General features: G+C 45.9%; 1 long non-coding RNA gene across 1 annotated transcript; it reads left to right on the top strand.

Annotated features, from left to right (window-relative positions):
* Positions 1-466: 466 nt before the first annotated feature.
* LOC147456849 (uncharacterized) lies at positions 467-25,207 on the top strand. The gene is made up of 3 exons (XR_015188272.1): positions 467-637; positions 746-845; positions 24,743-25,207. It is a non-coding gene; the product is annotated as an uncharacterized LOC147456849 (long non-coding RNA).
* Positions 25,208-25,804: the final 597 nt, after the last annotated feature.

Raw genomic sequence — 25,804 nt, 5'->3', positions numbered from 1 at the left:
ATTGAGTTGGAAGGTTGAGAGGAAGATATTTAATGCTAGATTGGCGTATCTTGCTTGTATGAGCTTGGGGTGGACCATCACACCAAAGATAAAGCTCTTCACACCAAATGGCATGAAACCATTCTGGTAGAGATAATCCCATCACAAGGATTGTTTCATGACTTTCCATAGCTGAACACAACATACTTTATAGAGATTAACGTGCAGTGGGGGTGACTTTGGGTCTACATCCTATGTAGAATCAGTCGAGATTCCACGGGACCTTTACACTACCTAAGACCTTGACCTCATCAAAACTTACCAAAAATTGAGTTGGGATGCACAATGGAGAGCTAAACCAGACCTAAATCTTGGTTTTTGGAAACACTAGTGACGTGGCCTTTTTGTGAATTCAGTGCCAGCGCATGTTAAATTAGGCGTTATAAATTAAGGTGATGATTGCATTGCATGGAAAGCTGGAAACTTCTAGGCTCTCTCTTCTTATATTCTCTCTCTCTCTCTCTCTCTCTCTCTCTCGGTCTCTTTGTGGCGACTGCATGCAAGGATTTCTTTCTTGTTTCCGTTGAGCTCAGTGTAGTAAGCTCAGAGGTAGCCGCATTGAAGAGCTGGGTCCGGGGTGTGTTAAAATACATGCAAGGTGATTGACTACACTTCGCAAGTCCTAAGCTTGTCTTTTTATTTGATTGTCATGTCATGATTTATGCTGCCATAATTTCAGTTTTCCATTTGGAATTGTTCTTTGAAGGCCTTTCAGCTGCTGCTTAAACTCTTGATCGGCTGCCAATTGCGTTGAATTCGCGAAGGATGCATTGCAACGGTACCCATAGCTTAAACATGCATGAAAGGTGAGGAATCTTCTTCCTCACTCAGGATCGACTACAATTTGCATTAATCTCAAAGTGATTGGACTGGATCATCTTGGTATGTAATTGTTAGTCAACTATGTTGCTGTCAAGTTCTCTTTTACTTTAATGCAATATTTGGAAGAAAAGTGTCTTAGGTTGCCCTTCAACAAGTTAGAAATTTCAAAACAGTTGGTTAGAGAGGAGCGAGAGAAGGAAATTATCCACTTTGCAAAAGTTTTTACTGGGATTGCCTTTAAGTGATTTGTATACTTCTCAAAAAAGAAGTGATTAGTTGCCTTTTATCGATGAAATTTTGTACTAAGATAATTTTTAAGTTAAAAAACGATTATTGCAACCCAACTGAAGTGTGTCTCAATTTATGCCTTCGTTGTTTTGAAAGCTAAATTTGCTACATCAGTGCAAAGCAAGACTCCCACCGCTTGAAAATAATCAATAACAATCTTAGGTTAAGAGCTTGAAACTTTTATTAGCAAAACACTTCAGAAAGATAAATTGCAACAAAGGTATACTTTCTTAGTGTTGAACAACAGAGTATGTAATTACTGAGTACGGATACCTGAATAATAGTGACCTTCATTGGAACATTAAAATGACATTAAAAGATTGAAATGGGCTTGAAGCCTTTTAAAAACTAAGAATCTCACAATCTGCTTAGAACTGAAACATTTGTAATACATATCTATCAAAGTGGAATCACGACGTTGTTTTTCGGTGGATCCTCACTAGTATATGCTTGCCTAACGTAGTGTAGGTGATTGCATCTAGCAAGAAGCCCTTGCTTGCATATTTCAAAAAAAAACCTGCGCCCTTCTTTTGTTGGGTCTCTCTCGCAATGATTTCATTTCAAGAGACCCCTTGGATAGGAAGTCCATTAAGCACTTCCCCTTTTACAAAAATACCTCATTTAACATACATTTCCCCATCTTTTTTCAAGAGCCCCGACAAGCAATATTTCCCTATTTCCCTCAATGTTTCAATCCATGCCAAGGTCTTGCAGCGCCCAACAATAATATAGAATTGAGGGCAGTAGGATTGTCTATTTTATTTGTCTCTTGACCTCGTTTATCGCTATAGTGCAGGAGGGACATATTTCTAGATTATGAACAAAGATATTACATGGCATGCTCCAATCTTTATACAATACAGTAATTTCAAAGCATGACCTGGCATATGGACGATAAGCTAGTTTCAAGTTGGCTGCAGTTTGCTCCTTAGCTTAGTGACGCTTGGACTGTGATCTTATAGCTCTTCAGAACTTCATACCGATACTTAATACGGAAGAAACGAGGACATACACAATATAGCATCAATTATTTAGACACCTAGTATGGTATCAATTATTTAGAGCTAAAGTAAAGATGCACAAGATGAATTCACTATTGCGATACACCACATGCATTCGCTATTGTAATATATCACATGCATTGGCTAGCAACTGTCTGCAAACAGTTGCATGTGCAAATAACATGTGCAGATGTTGATCGACATCGAGTATATAGTTTTGAAAACGAGATCCAAATAAACCGAAGCAAAGGAAGTAATGCGGGAAATTCTAAAACAAACAAATAGATAAAGCATGAATGAACTGCAACAATAAATGAGCTGCTTTACTGACTTGCAATGTTGTATTGATGCTTTTCGATTGTCCAATCTACAAGCCGATATTTGAGTCAAGCTACAAAAAAGCAATGTGAATAGTTAAACATAGCATCTTTCAATGAAACATGCAAAGTATATAGTGCACGTTATACAGAGGTGCCATACAAAAGTATGGTGGAGAGTTGGCACTGTGGTCTCTCTAAAAATGATATAAAACGGAAGTCATGCCCTATCCCATATCGTTTATGTGTTGCGCCAAGAAAACGCATGCGCATGGAAAATTGGATGCAGATAGCAAACCTTACAGTGTTGTCGAGTTGGAGTCGCGCTTGTGCAATTGGAACTTTGCAGTGTTGTGAATATATGTTCTCCTGCCATACACAAAACACTCAAATGTAACTTTATGATCTATGTCTTCTGATCAGAATTACCTTCTCTCTCTCTCTCTCTCTCTCTCTCTCTCTCTCTCTCTCTCTCTCTCTCAGCTCTCTGAACCCTAAACATGTAATCTTTGGAGCAACTAGAGTATCGTTTCAATGAGAATCTTTAGCTTCGACACGTTGAAACAGGTCCTTTTGGCGGCAAGGATGACCCTATGGAGGATACCATTCGAAAATGCAAAGAAGAAATGATCGTGTCCATCAACAAGATCAATCGCCATCTCCTAGGTACTATTAACGCACTCAACGAGCGCGTGTCGGCACAAGAAAGCACGATACATACGCCTGAGGAGCCTGTGAATGCCCAAGATGAGGAAATCGCACTACTCAAGAAAGAGCTTGCAGAGGTGCGATTGCAAAATGTCCTCAAAGAGGGAGAGCTTCAATTCTCAGTAGTTGAAGAGCTTAACACGATTAAAGAACAAGTGCGGGCCATCAAAGAAGGTGAGGAGCAACAAAAAGAAATGACGACCTTGTGGGCCAACAAAAAGCAGAAAAGGCCGAAAAATGGATCGCGATTGTCAAGAAAGGAAAGGGCAAAGAAATAGCCCCCACCCCCACATCAACCATCATTAACTAGACACTACAAGAGGAGCAAAGGAGACGTGTGTGGGCCTTAGACGTAAGGATATGTGGCCTTAGAGACCAAGATAATGTGAATGAAGAGGTGAAAGAACTCATGACTTTGGTGGGGGTTAACAAGCAGACGCATATGAGGGCTTGGAGATTGGGCAATAAGAAAAGTGGAAGCAAAGGAGAAACCTCGAAAGAAAGGGCACTCATCCTCCTCCATGGAAGCGAAGGACTTCTTGAAGAGACTGACACTAAAGAAGAGACTGACTCTAAAGAAGATATGCATCTTTCTTGGAGATGACCTCACCCTCTCGCAGATTGCTCATGCAAGAAGTAATGCCGGAAATTAGAGCAACAAGGGAGAAAGGGAAGATTGCTTTCTACAGGGATGGAAGGGTGGTGATATTGAAGCGACGCTCTGCATTACGGGGCAAGACCTATGGGACCACACTAAAGAGGGCAACTTGGAATTGTAATGGGTCACTCCGTCTGGATGTAGGTGCCTTTGAGGATAGTTTCACTGGGAGAGACATCATTTTCTACTCTGAGACGCATCAAGCCCCTGGGAAATCCATGCCACAGGTGAGCGGATATAGATGGGAGACAACCTCCAGACAGGAGACCAGATCGGAGCATCGAGGACGGCGCTCAGGGGGAGTGGCAGTTCTATTCAGGGAGGAGTTGCAGCCATTGATATATATAGCGCGCAAGGATGAACAGGCTAGGTACATGTGGGTGAAGCTCAGGACAGAGACAGACAGATGCCTCTACATTGCTATTTGTTACTTCCCTCCTAGTACGTCAATATATGCATCACCTAGAGGACAGTCCCCCTTTGCTATTTTGGATAATGACATATGGGAGTTTTCCACGGATGGTGACATCATTATACTAGGGGACTTTAATGCTAGGACTGCCCATCACCAGACAATATTTTATGATGCTTCCGAGGAGATGCTTAGGGAGCTGGATGTTACAGAGATCGGCCTATCCAGACTATCACAAGATGAGGAGCACACTGAGTATGGCAGATACTTGATAGATATGGGAACTGCACATAGATTGGCCATTTTGAATGGACTACAAAGATTCTCGACAGCTGGAGGGTTTACTTGCTTTCCACATCGACATGGTGCCAGTACAGTGGATTATGTTATGGCCTAGCCAAGTCTCATTCCATTCTTTCAAGATTTCATGGTGGGCACTAGGCCAGTTGGAGTAGCAATTGATCATGCTATCTTGTCATTCACCTTGACGTTTCAGTTCAGCACAGCTCCACTTGGAGAGCTCCCCACGCACACTCGGTATACCTTCATGAGGGAGACGGATTCTGTGTATATGGATGAGATATACAGGCAGCTATGCACTCAGGAGGTGGGACAGCCACTAGCTGAACTCACTCAGATATTGACAGAGACGCTCCATGATGCAGCATTAGAGGCATACCCCCACAACCAGCCTACATAGAGACGATCTGGGAGCATGCCCCAGAACAGTTGGTATGATGAGGAGTGTAGAGAGACGAGGATCAAATTACAGAGGGAAGTGCTCATGGGTATTACCACACATAGACAATCACGGATTATCTTTCACCGCCTAGTGCGACGAAAGAAAAGGGCTTATCTATCTCAGCTAGAGCGGGATCTGTATCAGCTATTTATGAGTCAAGACTCAGGCGAAGCATGGAGGCTATTCCATGAGTATTCACCACCACTAGCGATCACCTCCACAGAGACATGGGGGAATATGCCACATCTCTCTACACAGCATCAGGGCAACCACCTTTGCCGGATCCACTAGAGACATGCCCGGAGACATGTTCGTTCTTTACTACCAAGAGGGTAAGGAAAGCCACTGACAGGATGAAGTCAAGGAGATCACATGATCATGATGCTCTGGTAGCAGAGCACTTTATCCATGTCAGAGATATGCTTGCAGAGCTCCTTGCTATGATGTTTAATCGAGCCATGTATGAAGGCTTTCCTGAGACTTGGAGTATGTCTACGATTGTGCCTATTTTCAAGTCAGGAGATCCCATGATTCCCGGGACCTATCGCACCATCATGGTTAGTCACACATTAGCTAGGCTGTATGCACCTGTTCTTGAGCAGGAGCTGAGTAGATGGGATGAGTGAGAGGGGTTACGAGCACCAGGGCAAGCACGATTGAGGAGAGGTTTCTCCACTCTTGACCATATTTTGACACTTAGAGCTATTATTGAGGAAGGTAGACGCAATGGCAAGAGGATCTATTGTAGCTTTGTGGATTTCCGCAAAGCTTTTGACACAGTGCCAAGAGCCAGATTTGTACGCAGACTACAGGACATGGGTGTGCCTACAGAGCTGATATGGGATATTCTGGCTTTATACAAGACAGTGATGGGACGGGTACGCACTAATGAGGGAATGTCTGACATGGTCCACTCCACTATTGGAGTGAAGCAGCGATGCCCCCTATCTCCGACTCTTTTTGGGATGTATGTGGATGAGTTTTCAGATTACGTAGAGCGTCAGGGAGACAAAGGGGCTCAACTAGCAGGGACATGGTTCTGTTGTTACTATATGCTGACGATATTGTGTTGATTTCTGACTCTCTAGAGGGGATGCAACGTCATTTAGATGCTTTGCATACATTTGCTCGTGATAGTGGATTGTCTGTCAACCTGGGGAAAACCAAGGTTATGGTGTTCAACACCACACCACAATGGGTCAGGAGGTGAGCATCCAAATTTATGTATGGCCAGGAGACTGTGGAGTACATAGATGCATATACTTATCTTGGGGTGGTCTTCGGTGGACCGGTGTTTTCATTGCGGAGAGCATCAAAGACTAGATTGACGAGAGCATATGCAGCCTTGGGAGGACTGGAGAGGATGTGTTCGCAGGCTCAGTTTCAGGAACCGCGAACAAAGCTTTGGCTTTTTGACACTCTAGTGACTTCAGCTATGCTCTATGGAGTTTAGGTATGGGGACCCTCGGTAGACCATCATGGGAAATCTGGCAACACAGACGGATGGAGATATATGAAGAGGCCTTTGGTCTCTATGATCGCTCGGATGATTCAGGCTAAGGCCTCAGTGCCGCATGGGATTATCCGAGCCGAGCTAGCCGCCCCCCCCCCCCTCGTGGTGGAGGCATTGACTAGATCAGTATCCTTCATACATGGTTTATGGGATCTCCCTAGGGACAAATACGCTCAGCTTGCCCTGGGGTTCCACAACTAGCGCTACAAGGCGATACAGCATGTTGGCATGGACAGATGACAGCATGGTTTCAGTCACATGGTTTAAATATAGATAGATTGCCTCCGTTTCAATACTCCCTGGATGCACTGTCCCTGTCTCTCACACGGACAGAGACCACCAGACTTATACACCAGGATCTGATTCAGCTAGATACTAGGAGCACAAGGATACAACCGACACAGGAGTTGGATAGGAAGATGGCCTTCTACAGAGAGCATCCTCTCTAACTTACGGAGGATGGTTTTGTGACTAGGCCTGCATACATGGATACGCACTTATCTCATGGGATATGATGCGCTATTGGGTAGATACGCACATCATCACATCAGCTCTAGATCGAGAATCACATCAGCTCCAGATCGAGACTGGCCGATTTCAAGGGGTCCAGCAGGGGTCAGGATATGTCACCTATGTAACTTATTGCCAGAGACAGAGCTGCACTACACTTGTCATTGCCCGATGTACTATGAGATATGCGGCCGCTTCCACTGCTTGTTCAGAGAAGGTTTCGGACCATTTTCTAGAGTCATGAGATACGAGGATCAGAGATGTCTCGGATTGTTCCTGCTAGAGCTGCGGGAGACAGTCTCATAGACGAGTCACAGATTTCTTTAGACCAGCCAGGGGAGAGCCAGAGGAGCAGTCATCACAACAGATCTCAGAGCCCACCCACACTAGAGGTATGTTGCTTGACCGAGTCACTGAGCTAAACAGATCCAGACGCCCGTGACCTCGGGGGGTCCCACCATCGACAAAGATTGCAGCAGAAGATATCGATCACTCTAGCTCGACATGCAAGACGCCCAACCAGAGTACTGACCATGGAGGAGGTTGATGAGATTCGACAGCGACCGATGAGAGATTTCATTTGAAACCACCAAACAAACCCCCCCCCCCCCCCCCCCCCCCCCCCCCCACATATCTTGTCTCAATTCCGAATCAGCTTCAGATTCATTTCCTTAGTGTTTTAGGGTTAGTTCTTTGTAATTTTCGTACTCAGACATGATATCAGATTCACCAATTGTAACTTTTTTGGTCTCATAGGTCTTTTTGGCCTTTCAAAGACGTTAATATAACATTTCATTTCATTTCATTTCTCTCTCTCTCTCTCTCTCTCTCTAAGGTCTCTTGGGATAGTTTCCTACGACGTTAAAACTTTCTTCTTCTTCTTCTTCTTCTTCTTCTCTGTGTGTGTGTGTGTGTGTGTGTGTGTGTGTGTGTGTTGTAAGCCGCTGCTTCTCGTCTCCTTGCTGACTAACCTGCGTTATGTATTGTGCTTCCTAACTGCACATGATAATGGGCATCTTGAGGTCGTCATCCCCATAGCGGAAGGCACTACATTCAGTCCGCTCATCAATAATCCAAACACGCATCCGACGAACTACTATTGCGTGACGCTCATGGGCATTAATACGGGTGGCGTTCCGCTCAATATCATTCACCTTCAAAACAGAGCCAAAAAGTGGTGGAGACGTCATATTTAGTAGCTATGAAACCCATACTACCTTGCATTCAACTGCCTACTAGGCACTTGAAAACCCTCACCCGGCATCCAATCAGGCGTAGGAGCACTACCAACCGAGAAAGCCTCTGTCTTTCTCCAGTTGATCAATGCGCCTGATGCACAACAAAAAGTCTCAAGAGCCTGCTCACACCTGTGAAGGTTGGCCTCCTGGCCATCCAAGTACAAGGCTGAGTCGTCTGCAAACTCAACGTCCAGTAGCTCATCTCCCCGAATAGGGTGAGCTAAGCCACGTAAACAAAAAACCTGCTCATTGCCTCAGCATAAAATAGAAAGAGGAAGGGGGCAAGAGGGCAGCCCTGTCTGACCGAACGTGTGAGCATGAAACGATCACCTCTACCTCTTGATAAAAGTACCTGACTATGTGTCCATCTGTACAAAGCTGACACCCCTCTGATCCACGCATATGAGAAGCCCATCCTGCGTAGAGTGCCCTCCAAAAACTCCCAGTTAACTCTGTCGTAGGCCTTCTCAAAATCAAGGAGAAGAATCACTAGATCCTCACCACGGAGCCGCGCGAGGGGAGAAGCCTCCCAAAAAGTAAAGATGTTGTCAAGGATACTACGCTCCTTGGCAAAACCTGTCTGTGTCCCATATATAATGCTCTCAAGAAGTGGCTGAATTCTCATACTCAGAGCCTTGGCAAGAATTTTGTAGGCTGAGTTGAGGATGGTGATGGGGAGCCACTGTCGAATCTCATCCAAGTAGCCACCCTCCTTGGGAATGAGGTAAATCAGGCCCTCACTTATGCTGTCAGGCATCTCTCCTGTGTGTAGGATGTACTGAAAAGCTCTACAGAGATCTGAGCCAAGCAAGTCCCAGTACTCCAAGAAAAAGCTGGGAGTCAAGCCATCCTCACCTGGACAGCTACCACGAGGGAGTGCTCTAAGAGCCGTGTGTAGCTCCTCTAGCTGAAGAGGCAGATCAAGCCTCTGGTGCATCTCCTTAGTCACATGACAAGGCATCTGTGCCCACACCTGCTCTCTGCATGCATCCTGACGCTCTGACTGAGGCTCTGCAAACAGTAAATCACGGTAGAAGTAAGTAGCAACTGCACGCATGTCTTCTGGCTCTGAAGAAACTGACCCGTCGGGCCTCCTCAACTGGCTGACCTAGGCATACGTATGCCGAGGTCCCACTGCCTCAAAGAAAGCGCCCGTCACTCTGTTACCCACCTGGGTCCAGTGAGATGCCTGTCGATGGAAAGCAAACTCATGGCGCCTCTCCTCAGTGCTGATGAGCTCCTGGCTGCTCCTCCAACCAAGGACTGTGTGGATGCTGCTCCTGCATTCTCTGCAAGGAAGCAACGCCTGGCTGCTGCTTCTCTCGCTGTAGCCAAGCGAGCCAAAGACTCCTGAAGAAAGAGTCGACTAAGTTGAGCAAGTCCTGAGGCCACTCTGTCAGCAGGAGAATCCTGCATGTCTAAGCTCTCTGCCCAAAGAGCCTCCACTCGCTCTCTAATAGCCGAGTCCAGCAAGACCCTTTCTGGGATGCGAAGCATCGTGCTCCCCCTCCTCTGCCTATGAGTCACTGTAAGGATCACTGGTGCATGGTCCAAAAAGGAAGTCCCTGCTAGAGTGCCAAGTGTCCCACCCAAGTCACAAAAGTGGTCACTAGTGTAGAAGCGATCTATCCGAGATAGATTCACGCCTCCCACTTTGCGATCCGAACGCGAGAAGGCCAGGCTGTCTGGGGGCCTCACAAAGCTGGAATGCTGCCACATCTGAAACCCGCTAAAACCTCTCCCAAGCTGCTAGCTCAACTCCATGCACAATAGTATGGCTACCACCAATCCTGTCAGAGGGTTCCTCCAACATGTTGAAGTCACCCCCTATACACCATTGCTTTGCCTGCGGCAGAGACTCAACAATCTGAGACTAAAACTCTGCACTTGAACTCGCCACATTGGGCGCATAGATGTTCAGGAAGCCCACGAGACAACCCTGAACCTACATAGTGATCCACTGAGCTCTGCCTGGCACAATAATCCCTCTGCCCACAATGGCCTCCTGCAAAGAATCCACAATAGTCATACATACCCCGCCTTGGATGCCTCCAGGTCCAAATGCAGTTGACCAAAAAGTCTCATATCGTCCATACAAAAGTTGAGCACAACGTCTAATGCGGCTCTCACACAGATGATGCTCCTGTAGCATAAGAAGGTCAATCTCTCCTCCCACAAGGCATCGCTGAAGCTCTTGACTCAGTCGGCCTCTCTGACGCTGAAACTGGGGCCCACCTAATCCCTGTACGTTCCATGAGACGATCCTCATGGGGAGTGAGAGAGATTTGATGCTGCCGCAGCAGCTAACCGTGCTATCTTCAAGGCTGGCTTGGATGAGGAGTAATCCGCATCCGAGCGTCCTCGAGATAGGCGTGACTGCAAAGAGTGTCTAGTCCAAGCCCAAGTAGACCGAGCCGTGCGTAAAGCAACCTCCTGTGTCCAGGAGTCCTCATGTATGTGTACATAGCATGGCGGGCTTTGCGTGTCAGCAAAAAAGTGAACCACAATGTGTCTACATCTTGCTGTGTCTCGAGGTGTCACAACAAACATGGCCAATGGCCAAAGAGTTTGAAGCAAGTCTATACCCCTAGGTCTCCCATGTGATGAGAGAACTCTAGGGCCTGTGTCTGCAGCCACTCCAACACTGAGTCAATAGTCCACTCAGCTTGGTCCCTGCCACATAGGGAAAAGAGAAGCCACCCGCTGAGTCCAAGGTCTCTATCCCCCTAGCTGCAAGGAACAATACAGAACTCTGAAGCAAGCTGCCTCAAGGTGTGGTGAGGGGTCGTCGAGAAACCGTGTAAAGTCGTAGGCAAAGAAATCCCAACGGCGACGAATGTCGAAGTTTGTCAGACCACGAGGAACTGCTGCAAAGGGAGACGCTTGCACCAGAAGAGGGGGTCGCAAGAAAGGCTGTCCCTCTCTCGCTAAGCGACTCGAGGCAAAGGCGCTGCCAAGAGATCTCCTAGCAGCCGAGGAAGGACCTGCCCCCTGAGATGGCTTTGGGAATGGAGCGGGAGGAGGTGAGGGAGTAGGGGGAGGAGGGGGAGAGGGGGGGCGATGGGGATCGACAAAGGTAGGAGGGCCATATAAAGAGGTAGAGGGAGGAGGAGGAAGGGGGGGGGGGGGGGGAATGGAAGAGGCGGGGAACTCGGGGGGAGGAGGGGCTGTCAAGGGTGAGGCTGAGGTGCAAGCTGGAGCAGGGACCTCGTCCTGCTGAAGAGGGTCGAATCGGTTCCCTGTGGGAACCCACTGCTACTGGGCAGGAGCCTGAGGACCACTCTGAGCGCCAGGCTGGCGCGGTGGCCCCTATCGACGTCGACCACGAAGCTGCTGCCAGCTCTCCTCCGCTTGAGCCCCAGGCTCGGAGGGTGGCTCTACTTGCGTACTCTGTGACTCTGCCTGCTGCTGTTGGCCAGTCCTTGAGGGTTGGGGCTGGGCCTGTGGTGTAGGTCGGGGTCTCCTCCGTTGACAAGCCTTCGCAAGATGGCCCATCTGTCGAAAAATGAAACACTGATTCGGAAGGCCCGAATACTCCACGCTCTGTCGGAACCAACCCCCACTCACCCGAGGACCTTCGGGAGAGAGTGGTGTCCCTAACCAGAACACATACCGAGGGAATGCCGGCCGCCTTGGCAGCTACTGAGGCTGCCGTGCGAGGTGACTCGAGGACAGTCTCAATCTCTTAGCCTATCGTGGACAAACGTGGTAAGTACTCCCTCCTCAAACCAAGAAAGCAGACGGAGATGGGGAGGTCTGCCTCCTCTACCAGGATATCTGAAGCTGGGTCAAAACCATGTCTCCACTGTCGAAAGTGGGCTCGAACTGCTCGGATGGTCAAGGGGCTCATCGCGATGACCTTGGACGCCATCTCGGAGGTCTCAAACTCTCTATCTGGGAGTAGCCGCGTTCGAGGAATTGAACGTCCAAGATCTTGCCCACCTCTGCGAGAAGACGGGCCTGGGAAGATCACGCAGATCTCCTCTGCTGGGTCTGGTGCTGACAATCTTGCAGATGACAGAAGTCGCCTGCGTCTGCAGGCGCTCCACCTCTGCGGCTAGGCTCGCTTGCTCTGTCGGTGAGAGAGAGTCGAATGGTAGGCTCATGGGGGTCGGGCGATGGAACTTCATTGGAGTTCCTCTGTGGCGGAGCTTGAGCCTCCATCTGTGTCTGCTGCTGCTGTGAAGAAAAGACGGAGGAGCGTTGATGAAAGGGGAATCTCCTGCTGGACCGAGCACGTCGATGCTGCTGGCGAGGCCCGACAAGCAGGAGTGGCTAACGGCAAAGTGCAGGCGGGCGGTGCAGTGGGCTAACGGCAATGTGCAGGCAGGCGGGCGGGGCAGTGGGTAGTAACGGCAATGTGCATGCACGAGTGGCTAAAGGCAATGGGGTGGGGTAGTGGGCCGGCAGGCGGACAGGGCAGCAGCGGGGGACGTGTTGGCTGGGAAGCGGGCAGGGCCGAGGACGCAGGGGGCGGGCTGGGGGGCTGCACGCAGGAGGTGAGGGCGGAGGGGCTACATGAGGGGGGGGGGGGGGGGGGGGTGTGCCGGCAGCAGCAGCGAGCACGCTATATGCACTTGTCGTAATGGATCTTTTATGCTAAGCCAGTAAGAGATGCAAAGAAAGCTGACTCATCTCTAGAAGAAAATCGAGATAAGATGCAGCATCATGAAGAATGTATCTGCACAAGTGGGCGCTTGGCACCCAACATATATGATATATTGAGTGTATAACTAAATAAAATAATTCTGAATCTTGAGGTTGCAAAATGCATTCGAGAGTAGATCACAAACTCTGTCCTCTTGAGACTGAAATTGGTTCCGCTCTCAAACAATATATCAACAGCAGCATGCCTGCGCTATGGAATGTTAAGTCATTGTTGGCGATAATTGCACTCGGCCTGTTTGGCATACTATAGCTGCTATATGGAGTTTCTACCTCGACCGCCTGCTGCACAAAAGACCTTTGAGTAGATTTTCACTGCCCGCCCTGGAGTAGCTTTCCTCCAAGGTTTGTGTTGGCTACAATACCAAACTGATGTCTGTCATCTGCAGCCATCTGAACTTGATCCGATAGCTGCTTCGTACATGGACCTTTGCTCATAGGATCCACCACCGAATCATGGTTATTGGCAGTTATAAATGCTGGGCATTCAAATCCACACCACCAGAATTCCCTGCTTCATATGCAACTGCTAAAGAGCAATGCTGCAGTATGTTGTTGTTGCTAATCCAACTGCACCTGCATTGGCTGCCGCCTGCATGCGGTTTAGCAAGAGAAGCTCTTTACAGGCCACAATATTGGCCATATTGTCTGTAAAGTTTCTGCTATCCCACCCAGTTGTTGAATAGCCAGCAGTGAACTGCTGTTGGAGGCTAATAGGTGCTGACAAATTGGTATGCCTGTCTCCAGAAATGCCATTACTCCGTAGTCCGTGTTCTTCGGCTTCTCCAGCATCAAATCTCTGTGTGTGGAAAAAAGAATTAGCTTCCACTTCTGCTCTGACTATTCTATTGATCCTGGTCGGCAACGTAGGCACCTGGCATGATTGACTACTTGACCTTCGTTGCAATGTTGTTGCATCTCCTTGGAGCTAACATTAACCAATTCCCACCATATTCTGCGTTGGATTGGTCCTGAGAGATGTTTTTGTTTGTCTGCTGCAGATCGTTGCGAAATGCTTGCCTCATCAAATTTTCAGATAGGCTATCAACAGAGCTGGAAGAGGAGTGCAACTGGAGCCAACGACTCATCAAACCATGACTTGCACTAGTGGCAATATTCCCCAATGCCTTTCCCTCGACATTGAGCTGTCTGCCACTAATCCTCTCACACTCTTTGCTAAAAGCGCAAGCAGCTAGCACTGAAGCCGCTGGCTTAATTACTTGAGGATAACCATCATAAGCTTCCGTGTGACTGCCCTCATGTCCACTTCGACGTTTACTCTTTCCATTTCTTCGGCCTCTGCCGTCTACATCGCCAACAGCCTGATAGCATCAACAAAAAAATGTGCTGAACGGTCCTGCGAAGGCAATGATGTTTGGTAATTCGACTCCAGATTAGGCCAACTGATCATCGATTAAAATTTGATATCTTCTATTTCAGTAGCACTAGAACAGACCTCTGCCATGGGTTGATCGCACCAAATATGTGATCTTTGAGACCGCTCATTACGTTGGCAAGCATCCGAAGTACCCTCCAGCTTGATGATCTGTGAAATAAAACCAGGGTTTGAAAGGTCTCCGATAATCCTTTCGGGTTCTGCCCGGCTTGCTGTTGCACGGGCAAACAGTGCGGAAAAGAGTTGGTGTGAATCTTGAGAATTAGGCATGGGGACCTGCTGCATATCATTTCCATGAACATTGAAGGATGGCCGAGGGCACAGGGTTGTTGAATCTGCATGAGCTATACTTGAAGCGGCATAATGCAGGCCATAACTAGTTGCGCCTGTAGAAACGAGCTGAGTTATGCAATGTAAGACGCTTTGTAGATGATCTTTTTGTTCGTGACGTTCCTTCTTTTCAAGATTTATGTACTTGAATTCGAGTTCTGTGGTGGAGGAATTTATCCTAAGGAGTTTTGTGAACTTAACTGTACCACAAATAGTGATTGTTGTGCTATTTTAGACCTTAAGGCTTTTCAGATTCCCTTGGGATTAGAAGTAGATATCTATGATAAGCGCCTTGAACCAGAATATGCCAATCTACATATCATCTGTATGCCTCACATTTCTCTGAACATTTCTCTTTTAGCTAAGTACGGTGTCATTTGCTCTCAGTTATTTAGATTTTCTTGTCTTTGTTCTAGTTAATCTGCTTTTGTTGCTCAATCGTGCCATCTTACTTCTTTACTCTTTAAGAAAGGATACTCATTCAAAAGAATCATGAAAAACGTTCTTTCATTTTTGCATCGCAATAAGTTTATTTTAGTGTTTCCTCCTTTGGAATGTTCAAGATAATCAATAGTAAATTCAATAAAAGTGGGGAGCTTAAAAGCCCACTTATTGTTCGACTTAGTAACACACTATTTTGTTGTTTTGATCTCTAGCGCTTCTAGTATTTTTACTCTAGCTTGACAAATGCTAGCCTTCATCATGGCTGAGTATGCCCATCACCTCTGGAGGGTGATAGAAACTCAGCTCGTTGGTTTTGTAGATGAATGACCTCTATACAAACCTGCACCTAGAGTAGGGATGTCATAGTTGTTGTCCAAGCTATGCATGATAAAGGTGATAATTTTATTCTTCCTGTTTGGACAAGCAGTGAAGTTGAGGTCACATTTTGTCAAGTTTGGATCTTTGTACTTCTTTGGTTATTTACAGCCTCTTCTTCGTAGGTTTGTAGTAGTATTATTTCGTATTTAGCTTACATTAGGACTTAAGAACATCTTCCTTAAGAAGTTGTTGTGTGAAGTTTGATTTCTAGGGTTAAGGTTTTAAGATGTCTTTTCTTTTTTCGTTTAAAGTTGAGTACTTGTTTTAAGTTTTAGCCAAGTAAGTTGCGTCAACTTATTTTACACGTCACTCTTCTAAAAACATTTAGCCTATTTTCCTATTTATTGGGATTTTCACTTATTATTTTTAAGTGACTTTCCTACAAAAGTAGGTAGGGCAATTTTGCTAAGTTAATATATAAGCAAACCCAAGTTAGCAGTTTCTGGCAGAAGAGGCAGCAGGAGCTTCCCGCTCAACAGGCAACTTCTCAGTAGTACCCCCCAGAACCTCTTGGCGTTTTTGGACTTCCCCATCCTCGCCTACCCTCCAAGACCTGGCGTTTCTAGCAGTACTTGATCGCCAGCCTCCCAGCACCCTAGCGATTGCAGATCCCTGTGATCGCCAACAAATTCATCAGCATCAGCGTTTTTGCTACTTCAGCCATTAGCGTTTTTGTCTTCAACAGGCCAACATTTTTGGCACGTCATTTTCAGCCACCGAAACAGTCCCCGAATTCAGCGAATAGAAGAACCCAGATTTTAGCCATCAAGTCGCCGTCGTCATCGGCATAGTCCTGGTTGCATCAGTCCATTGCATACACATTGTACACCTTTGTGCAATCAAAGTAGACCACTCTCGCCGACGAGAGTGGGACCTTCGGAGGAGGGTTTTACAACCTCTCGGTGTCGTATCTCTTCTCTCTCCTTCTCTCAGTCTCATTCACTTGCACGCAAAATCCATTCACTTTGTTCGTGATCATAGCACTCTCCATAAGACGGAAAGCTCTCTCTTTCCCTAAGAACTAAAAGGAACCTTGAGCAATAAAGATCACTAATCTTGAGAAAATGCAACATTCATTCCGCTGCACCTAACATTGGTATCAGAGCTTTGGAAGTGTTCTGCATTACTCAAGGAAAGAACCACAAGAACCACAAGAATTTTTTTGCATGTTGTGGTCGCACGAACCCAAGTTTACTTGGGCGTGGCGATTCCTAATCGTGTTTTGTTGAAGAGTGACATGAATCCCAAGAAAGAAGGGCTTGTCCAGCCTCCCCTTGTGTCTCTTTTCACTCATTGAGAGCGGACCGTGTACTTAGCGGTCGGCCAATCGACGTGAGGTGGGAAAAAGCAACCTTGGTGTGAGCGTAAGGCCGCCAAGGGGTGCGCCCGCAGAAAAGAGTAGAACTCGGGTGAAGAGAAGATCCTTCTCCAACGCGATTTGCAAGCGAAAGAAAACCTCAAGGACCCCAAGCACTCAAGAACCCTAGATTCTCACGAATCAAGGACCCCAAGAACTCAAGAACCCAAGATTCTCACGAATCAAGGACCTCAAGAACTCAGGATCCCCAAGAACCCAAGTTCCTCGTGAACTTCAGAACCCAAGACCCTCAAGAACCCAAGTTCCTCGTGAACTTCAGAACCCAAGACCCCTAAAGAACCCTCAAGAACCCACGATTGCAGAATGGTCATCACTCGAAGCGGAATGGATACTTCGCTTGGAAGTGATGAGCATGAGAGAGGCGAAGAAGAATTTTCACCACCAGGAGGTTTTTCTGACCCTTCCCCATCTACAACACTGATTGCACTAACTCCAATGGAGGAGTTGGGACTGTTGTTTATGGAACAGACTTTACAACGTAAAGCAAGAAATGCAGTAAGAATGGCAGCCATAGCACGTGAGCATGAGCAAGCCTGCTTGGAAGCCAAAGAACGACAAGCCACATTGGATCGTGAATTCAAAGAAATGGAATGCAGACACGCAGAGAACCAAGCAAGACAAGCAGAATTTGATCGTAAGAACAAAGCCCTCAAAGAACAGAGCGATCGACAGAACAAAGAGATGTTGCGACTTTTTTCTCAAGTACAGGCATACTTTGCACAGAATCACGAAAAGGAGACTCTCTCTGTCTCTCCTTCTCCAAAGAATGACCCACAGGATTTGCATGATTGTGTGAAGCATGATGATGATTTGATTGACAATGACTTGCATGATGATTTGAAGCACAATGATAAGCATGATGATTTGGATGCCAATGATTTGCATAATGATTTGGATGACAATGACAAGCATGATGATTTGCATGATCAAGATGTGATTTCTCACAAGCATGATGAGTTGCATGAAGATGATGTGATTGTTCACAAGAATGATGTGTTAGTTGATGCTTTTTCTAGCGAAGCTAACCTCGTTGCAGATTCGATCAATCACCAAGAATCGATCTTGGCTTTCGAATCGAGGTCCACAGATCCCCCACAAGAAGATTCGATAGATCCCGAAGAAGCGATCTTGGCTCTCGAGCCTTGGTCCAAGGAACCATCACAGGAAGTATTATGTGTTCGCATGATTGATACGTACGCATTGTTCGAGTGTTTCATTCGTGACAGTTTCCTGTATTTTAGTCAACATCGTTACGTGATCCCTTTTACTAGGCATGACATATTGTATGTTGAGCATGTATCTCTCATGGATGAGCACGAATGTATGCGGATTGTTCATGAAAAGTTGAAAAGTTTATATGTAAGGAAGTCACATTCCATGTCTCTTCCTTGGCATGACACAGTTTCCGAAAGATCACATGATTGTATGAGCACCAAGCATGGGCATTTCCATTGTGATTTGCCACAGTTGATTGATTTCGATCAAACAGAAAAGATTCGACCTCATTGTTTGCATGTGTTTGATGAACGGGTTGTCACTCCATCTCTATGTTCATCTACATTGCATACACTGTCTTTAGAGAAGACAAGATTTTTTTCCTTCACTATACATGGAATGGGTATGTTCATGGTTTTTTGTTGGAGATTGTTTCAGGAATTTTCAGCCATGGAGATTCTTGAAGACGAAAGAAGCACGACTCTAGACGAAGTTGAAGCAAGAAAGGAGATTCAAAAGACTTTGTGTTGCTTTCGGCGCGGGCCAAAGAAGCAAGCATTGCAGACCTTTATGAAGTTCAAGTACCGCACGACCCACACATCAGAGTCGGCCGACGAAGAGTCCCTTCCAGGATTCCGGACGCTGTTGGCGATCTCCCTCAACGCCATACAGTTCGGTACCAGTACCTCACTTTGAAAAGGAGGGGATGTCACGTGACACATCTCAACCCTATGTGTCCGTGGACAAGCTACACCACAGCAGGGTTCAATCAAGTCAAGTCAAGTCTAGATTAGCAGTGATCTGGCACTTTTGTGAGTCTATTCGTAGACCGTGCATGCCTAGTCACTTAGCATAGATGCATATCCTCCGGTTGCACACAACATGATCATTGGAATTCCCATCAGAATCCATTAGCATCAGTTAGGGGAATTTTCGAGTGCATTTAGCCTATTTTCCTATTTATTGAGATTTTCACTTATTATTTTTAAGTGACTTTCCTACCAAAGTAGGTAGGGCAATTTTGCTAAGTTAATATATAAGCAAACCCAAGTTAGCACTTTCTGGCAGAAGAGGTAGCAGGAGCTTCCCGCTCAACAGGCAACTTCTCAGTAGTACCCCCCAGAACCTCTTGGCGTTTTTGGACTTCCCCATCCTCGCCTACCCTCCAAGACCTGGCGTTTCTAGCAGTACTTGATCGCCAATCTCCCAGCACCCTAGCGATTGCAGATCCCTGTGATCGCCAACAAATTCATCAGAATCAGCATTTTTGCTACTTCAGCCATTAGCGTTTTTGTCTTCAACAGGCCAACATTTTTGGCAAGTCATTTTCAGCCACCGAAACAGTCCCCGAATTCAGCGAATAGAAGAACCCAGATTTTAGCCATCAAGTCGCCGTCGTCATCACCGTCGTCGTCATCGGCATAGTCCCGGTTGCATTAGTCCATTGCATACACATTGTACACCTTTGTGCAATCAAAGTAGACCACTCTCGCCGACGAGAGTGGGGCCTTCGGAGGAGGGTTTTACAACCTCTCGGTGTCGTATCTCTTCTCTCTCCTTCTCGCAGTCTCATTCACTTGCACGCACAATCCATTCACTTTGTTCGTGATCATAGCACTCTCCATAAAACGGAAAGCTCTCTCTTTCCCTAAGAACTAAAAGGAACCTTGAGCAATAAAGATCACTAATCTTGAGAAAATACAACATTCATTCCGCTTCACCTAACACTTGTGACTCCTCATCATGCTCTTCATGTCTATGCTCAACTTGTGTAGCCAATATTGCTTCTTTTCTGGATTTGACAGAGGATTTGCCTCCGTTCCATGAACACAAAACTGAAGATGGTTATAGGATGATACATACTTGATACTACATAGACATGGACATCATTGTATATATTTGTCTCATGGGCCTTTGTGACCATTCGCAAATGGTGATAGAATATGTTTATTTCTATTTCTATGCGTATGTATGTATATATAGTTCTATTAGAGTTTCATGTCCTATCTAGTGGTGGCATCTATAGCTCCCACTTGTAGGTTCGGGAGTGGGGACTCTTTTGTTCTCGTGCATGGCCATGTGTTAAACCTTTTCCGACAGTTTAAGTCATGTATGAGTATACCCAATAGGCTGGCTTGAGATGAGACCCCATGCCTAGGTCTTTAAGGAGTTTGAGTCTCTATTCTTCGCATTTCTATCGCATGCCTATGTCACACTACAGAACAGGTGCTTTTTTCTATCTTAAAGGAACGTGATATTACGTACGACGTCGACATGAGCAAACAATTTTACCATGAGATTTTAAGTCAAGGCCTCTTAATAAAAGATGTCATGTGTGATAGTCCTATTAGAGTTTCACGTTCTATCGAGTGGTGACATCGATAGCTCCCACAAGTGGGTTCAGGAGTGAGGGATTTTCTTACGATACGAGCCATGTGTGAGTCTGCCCAATAGGCTGGCTTGAGATGAGACCCCATGCCTAGGACTTTACGGAGTCGGAGGCTCTATTCTTTGCCGTTTTATTACAGTCCTTTGTCAGACTACAAAAAAGGTGCTTTGTTCTGTCTTCAAGGCATGTGATATTATGCATGACATCGACATGAGCAAACAATATTACCATGAGATTTAAGTCAAGGTCTCTTAATAGAAGATGTCATGTGTCATAATGCTTTAGTCGATATGTACGCCCGGTGTACCCACTAAAGCACATGAAAAGGTTGAAAGAGCTTCCTCTTAGAAATGTCATCTCTTGGACTCCACTTATTGTAGGGTATGCCCACCAACATGGGCATGAAAAAGAAGCTCTAGATCATCTTCTTGGACACAAAAGCGAGAGCCTCTCTCCAAATGCCATCATCTTGAAGGTAGTGGTACAAGGGCAAGACATGAAAAAGCGATTGCAAATTCTAAAAACTGTTTGTCAAAGACTCTTGGGAAAAAAGTGTAGTGCTTTGTGGAGCTTTGGTCGACATTCATGTCAAATGTGGTCACTTTCCGAAGAGCTTTCCATCCAAAATGGAAGTCGCTTGGAATGCCCAACTTCAAGCACAGTGCTTCATTAACTGCATCAAGTCAAACAAAATAAGTAGAGAAGAGCATGTCTCCTCCAATAGAACTTGAGTCCTACATGCATTGAGCTCACTAAGAAAAGTGGTTGCAGATGCAGAGGTGGCAAGTGTCGAGGTCCTATTGCATCCGACAAAAAAAGTTTAGAGCTTCCTCGGCCACTTGCTAGGCATATCCTCCTATAAAAGCACCCCAAGAGACTTCATATAGCAAGAAACTTTCACTTCGCAAACTGGTAAAAAAAAAGCCTAGTGCTTCCTTGCCACACAACGTGTCACTCATATCCTGCAATCAGCGCACTCCAAAACGGGACATCTCACACAGAAAGCTCATCCATAACTTTTTGTGTTTTTAGAAGGGCACCACATTTGGCATGTATATCGACCAAAACATTCCCAAGCACAACTTGTTTCTCCAACAGTCCCTGACTAGCAATCTCATTGTCGTTGCTCAACCCCATGTCAAGGTCTTGCATAAGGCCAGAAGTCTTTAAGGTGTAAGCATAGGGGATTGGAGGTGGAGAAAGGCCTTCCCTTCACATCTCATAAAAGCAACCCAAAGCTTCCTTACGACAGCCATGTTGGGCCTATCTTGCAATCAACGCACTCCAAAGACGACGATAACAAAGAGAGGAAGGGAAGGCCATCAAGGGCTTTTCGTGCTTTAGTGAAGACACCACATTTGGCACACATACAATCAAAGCATGATAGTGATACAAATCCTTCGCGAAGTAGCAAATGGCAATGTATAGAGTGTGCTCCTCCGATAGCTCAATCGGTATCCACATGTAGCGTGCCTCTGGGTCGCGGGCTACTATCCGTATCCTGCTATGAAGTCAGCGGCGATAGAGGATTGCTACTCTGCCAGATTCTCTAGGAGTGTTGTGCCGTGTGCACTTCCTGTGTAGAGACTCCTATTGGTAATCTTGTACTCGAGGTAGGCCTCTCTCGGGACTCGTACGTGTCTCTGTGAGTAGAACAATGTCTCAGTCATGCATCACCTCCTCTAGTCTCCCTGGATGTGTCCAAAGAGAGCCATTGCAGTTCCAAAAAAACTGCCATGTGTATCTCCTCGTATACTGTCCCATAGGCCGCGAGTCCCTATTCTACGGCCTTGCCATCAATGATGACTCGACCGTCTCGGTAGGAGGCCCGTTTCCCCTCTTTTGCGTGCTTGTTGTACTCGAGGCATGCATGCTCTCCTATGTTCTACTTGCATCTTTGGGAGGTCATCATCAAGGTAGATGGGTGCCCCTGGGAGGCCTCGTAGGATGACCCTCTTGCGGATGAAGAGGGTACGGGCTTCTTCCGATGGAAATTGGAGGATGAGGGCCCTCTTTTTGGTTGGGTCTTTATCGACTCTCCAAGCTTTGGTGAAGGGGGTTGGGTCTTCTGTCTTGTACCCAAGTTTGGTACATAGGGTTTTGCCATCTTTCTTGGGAGTGGAGTCTTTCCCTTCTTCCATGGCGGTGACTCGTACATTTAGGCGGCGGGCATGCCGCATCTTCTCCTCTTCGAGTGTGGTGCATAGCAGCTACGATACGGGACGGGACATTTAATACATGGTGTACAATACGCGTACTAGACGTATTTTTGAGGAAAAAAAAAATACGTCATCTTTTTTAGATATGATACTTCAATAAGGACAAATGAAGCGATTCATGGACCTCCTCAATTACTCTTCAATATTTAACCATAGCATACATAAACAACACCATGAAGCTCTAAAACACAATTGATCAACTAGGAAAAGACTTACGTTTTGAGCAAAAAAACGTTAGAATAGAAAATGTTATGAGACGTATTGTATGTTTCAATACGGGACGTCGTGTATTCTAAATAAAATACGCGTATTTTAGTTGCTATGGTGTGGTGTACAAGGAGGGCCTCTTCCTTGTGAGCGTCCTCTTTGGCTTCTTTTTTAAGGTCCTTCTTGACCACCTCCACCCACCCACCCTTCCTTTGTGGCCTCGAGCTTGTCTTCCAAGCTGGTGAGTTCTTCCTTGATGGCCTCTTTGGTTTCATTGTTTTTTCACCTTCCTCGGGGGTGAGGGATGCGATTGAAGCATTGAGGATGGCCATTTGTTCTTGCATCTCCTCGTCCTTTTTCCATCCTTCTTGGGCCTTCTTCAACATCGCGAGCTCCTTCCTTGTCTCCTTGTCTTTAATCTCTTTTGTTCACCCACTCCTCTTTCTCCTTATTCAAGGCTTCCACTTCCTTCTCGAGCTTGGAGAGACGGTTGATGATAGTGTCGATGGCGGAATCCGTCATTTTCTTGTTCTCCTTGATTGTGGCATTGAGCTTGTCGTCCATCTTGGTTAATTCCTCCTTGGTCACTCCTCCTTTTGCCATCTCGGAGCTTTCTTGATTTATTCGTTTGTCTTTCGTGACTCAAGTGTTGAGGGGAGTCATGATGAAAGATAGGGTTATGGATGGATGTGGGTAGGTGTGTATGGATACACGTCACATATTGGCAGCACAAAGAGAGGCTCGTCCTGCTGCAACACCTCATTGGCAGGAGGAGGGTCTCACAGCTGATTTCTTGTCAGCTTTTTGGGTGACGTTGTGGGACGCCAGACAGCCGCGGCGAGTCACTTTGTTCCAGTGGCTGGTTGCACAAAGAGCTACAGCTGTGGGGAGTTGGCTTGTACATTGTGGTCTCTCGGCAGCATACGCAGCTTGTGACCATCCTGCGGAGAGTCAGCGTCATTGTCTTTGGGACTGTCCTATGGCATAGCAAGTTTGGCTTCGTGTCCTTCGGCTGATGCCAACTCTTTCCACAGCACGGCAGTACACTTGGGGGGCAGTTGCATGGTCTACTCTCACGGGCCCGGCACTACACTTTGAGCTATCCTCCACCAGCAAGATGATAGTGATACAGGGGGGTCGACCTACACTCCAGCCTGCTACAGAGCTTACTCCATAGGAGTGTAGTGAGAGAGAGGAGTGTTGGGAGCTCGTCTGCGCCTGACACTCTGGTTCATCTGGCGGGCCCGCTGCTTCAGCATCTTTGAGGCTCCTCCTATACCACTAGCAGAGATAGTTCGAGATTTTTGGCTAGAGCTGATCCATACTCTCAAGGGACAGTTCGAGAGACTCTAGGGCAGATCCGACCGCATGCAGGAGCGTAGAGAGGCTTTCCTTTGACTCTGGCGCCTTGGGCCTTTCTTCACCATGGTCCAGGGTGTGCTCAGATGGCACTACTGTCCGCCTGCGTGGCTATTCCCTACTCCCATCTCCTGATTTAGCCTCATTCTACATATGCTGTTTTTTCATTGGGAGAGTCTCCCCTTGTGATTGTTGTAGCCCTCTCTAGTAGAGGTGGTTGTAGCCCTATGGGCAGTTTCATTAACTAATAGAAGGATCTTTTTCTCAAAAAAAAAAAAAAAACTTATCAAGAAAGATTGTTATTATAGTGACAATTATCATATGGCCACAAGCTGCAGAAAATTTACAATTTGTAAAGTAAGTTCTTGTAATTTCACCCCTGGTCTTTGCAAAAGCATGATATAAATTTTTTTGAAGCTGTAAATGCGAACCTTGAAGCTTAAGTTTTATTTGTTCAATGACATTCCGGACGTCTTGCATTGTCAATCCTGACAAGGTTCTTTGTCTAATGCAGGTAGTTTCGTATGTTGTCACTAGCAGGACTATGGTGATACCTCATTACATCCTCGGCTTACGAATGTTTATAGTTAGTGTAGACCAAGCCCTTTCTTGCTGGCATTTCATCAGGTTGTCATAGTTCTAAAATCGTAGGGGAGCAAGTTCTAAAATAGGCGCTGAAATCATTGACAAAAGCTTCGTCTTGCGAGAGTAGGTCTCGGGGGCTTAGGGGCTGACTTACTTCCCGGATCGCCAAAGGAAAAAAATTGGGTTGTCCTAGGGTTTGTGCTAAGTGTGCTGGACAGGTTTTGTAATTGTGAGCACTTCCGATTCTGGTCTTAATCAGGTATTCAACAATGTTTTGTAATTGTGAACACTCACAATGCTTGTCTTAATCAGCTATTCAAGCATGAGAGTGTTTGAACGTTGTGGGCAAGCAAGATTTTCTTGTTGCTTGGAGATTTTCAAATGATTTCTTCCTTGGGATTTTTCTCTTCTGTTCACATTAAAAACAACAATGGTTGCTTGGATTCTCAATAATGGTTACTAAGAAGCTTTACTTTATTGCAAACCTGCAAGTGATTTCTTAGCTTTTTTGTGATTAGTAATCCATAATGATGTTTTGTATTCCATTTTTGTAAGTAACAAATTGTTTTTGACTAACATTCTATTCTTGCGGTCATAAACGTTGCATTCAGTGCAACATTGTATTTTGGTGCTCATCTAGCACTGATTTAATTTCTTTTGCTTATCTCAATCGACAAATCACTAGTCTTTTTTGTTCAAATTTTTTTTTTTTTTGATACAGAATATGATTGTCATGACCAACTGATTGGCAAATAAGTCACGACTCTTTTCTTTATTATTTGCCTAGAATTGATTTATTGGAACCTTATGTTTATTAAAGTACTTTCAAATTCTCTTATGCAATCCAAAGTGAATATAAGAATTGTATGTATGCTTGATTCATAAAGTAATGCATCGTGAAAACATTTATATTGACATGTGATCATTATGCAGAGATGAATCGCAGAATATAAATTGCTTAGATTAACTCAAAAGTTTACTATTCTACATG

Source organism: Adiantum capillus-veneris, chromosome 5 (assembly GCF_014529385.1).
Source record: "Adiantum capillus-veneris isolate H3 chromosome 5, ASM1452938v2, whole genome shotgun sequence".
In the NCBI taxonomy this organism is placed as follows: Eukaryota; Viridiplantae; Streptophyta; class Polypodiopsida; order Polypodiales; family Pteridaceae; genus Adiantum; species Adiantum capillus-veneris.
This window is presented reverse-complemented; position numbering and strand designations above follow the sequence as displayed.